At 39.3% G+C, this 1,782-nt stretch overlaps 1 protein-coding gene across 1 annotated transcript in view; it reads right to left on the bottom strand.

Moving 5' to 3' along the window:
- sertad2b (SERTA domain containing 2b) overlaps nt 1-1,782 on the bottom strand; it is a 53,827-nt gene that overhangs the window by 25,549 nt on the left and 26,496 nt on the right. The gene's annotated exons all lie outside the window — the stretch shown is intronic.

A 1,782-nucleotide genomic window follows, 5' to 3' on the forward strand; every position in this document is an offset into this window, starting at 1 on the left:
ATATTTTAAGTCAGGTTTAATTCTATATTTTTTATATTGTCAACAAATCCCATAAAAAGACCAAAACCATCAATGTGTTAATCCGTTCCTCAATAAATTCTTTACAACGTCACAACTTCGGCTCTCATCCCCAAGTTGATTGGCTGTATAACTTTCTAAAACAGCTGGGTACTGTAGTTCTTCACAAATTTTATTTATACTGGAGGAAATGGGACATTGGTTGGGGACTATTTATGCCGTGGATTAATACATATTTGACCCTCTTGTCCAGTTGTAGAGAACTATTTGACAGTATTGGAAGAAGTCTTCAGATCCTTTACTTAATTAAAAGTACTAACACCACACTGTAAAACAATAATTTTGCAAGTAAAAGTCTTGCATTGAAAATGCAGGAAAATCCTCACATTTTAAAAACTGGAAACAATCCAAACAGTTCTGTCGATCAACTAAGCAGTAAATTGGCGAATCATTTCAGCTGGACTTGTAGGCCGTTATATTGTTGGGTATTTTAATTCATTGGAAACATTGTATTTGGGTTACATGTTCACATGTACATGTGTTTTGTGTGCAAAAATCTTACTACTAGTAAATTAGTAACTAAAGCTGTCAGATGATTGTAGTGAAGTAAAAAGTACAATATTTCTCTCTGAAATATATAGAGATAAGAAGTAGAAAGTGGCATGAAAAGAAAAGACTTAAGTAAAGTACAAGTACCTCAAATTGACTTAAGTACAGCACTTGAGTAAATGTACTTAGTTACACTCCTCTAATTTGAGCATATGACTATAACCTTTCTAGTATGATTCTGGGTTTATCCACCACAGTACACAGAACCCAACTTAGTAAAATATCCATTAGCTTTAAGGAGACAGTATGATGGGAGAAATACAAACTGTGAACAATAAAACTGCTGTTGATGTTCTGTTATGAGCCAACGTCTGCATTCACAGCGCGGCTGTGGCTCAGTGGTAGAGCGGTTGCCTGCCAATCGGAAGGCTGGTGGTTCGATCTCCGCCTCTGCAGTGATTGTTGAAGTGTCCTTGGGCAAGACACTGAACCCCGAGTTGCCCCCGGTGCTGCGCATCGGAGTGTGAATGTGTGTGAATGTTTATCTGATGAGCAGGTGGCACCTTGTACGGCAGCCCCGGCCACAGTGTATGAATGTGTGTGAATGGTGAATGTTTCCTGTAGATGTAAAAGCGCTTTGAGCAGTTGTTAAGACTTGAAAAGTGCTATATAAATACAGCACATTTACATTTACAGCAACTTCAGGTGGGCTGGCTTAATGACACTGCTCACCAAATGGGGGAGCCGAAAACCATGGGGTTAATTTAGCTGAGAGACCCTCAGCAATTCACAGCTTTCCAATCACAGCTGAGAAAGAAAGAACTCAGACACCATTGCACAACTTTTCCATGTGTACTCTGTTGCATACAATGGTACAGTAAATTGAGAGCAGTAAATCAAACTGATTTTGAGTAGTTGGTTCAAATGTGCTGCTATTATTGACCCTTCACTAAGTCCCGCCCCTCGAAGGCAGACTGGCCAATCATAGTGTTGCATTGTCTCTGACCAGGGTCAGACAACTGTAGAGCTTGCTGTGGATTTTGAGTTAGTAATGGTTAATGTGGACTACAAAAGAAAAGGCTTTGTATTCTATTAGAGCGTTTAAACATGTTGATAGCTGTTTCCAGTATTTGCGTGACAACCATAGACCGTATATATATTGATGGACAGAGCATCCGGTTCGGAAAAGTGCAACCACTGCGGAAGTAACTTAAA

This window comes from Etheostoma cragini, chromosome 17, assembly GCF_013103735.1.
Source record: "Etheostoma cragini isolate CJK2018 chromosome 17, CSU_Ecrag_1.0, whole genome shotgun sequence".
NCBI classification, from domain to species: Eukaryota; Metazoa; Chordata; class Actinopteri; order Perciformes; family Percidae; genus Etheostoma; species Etheostoma cragini.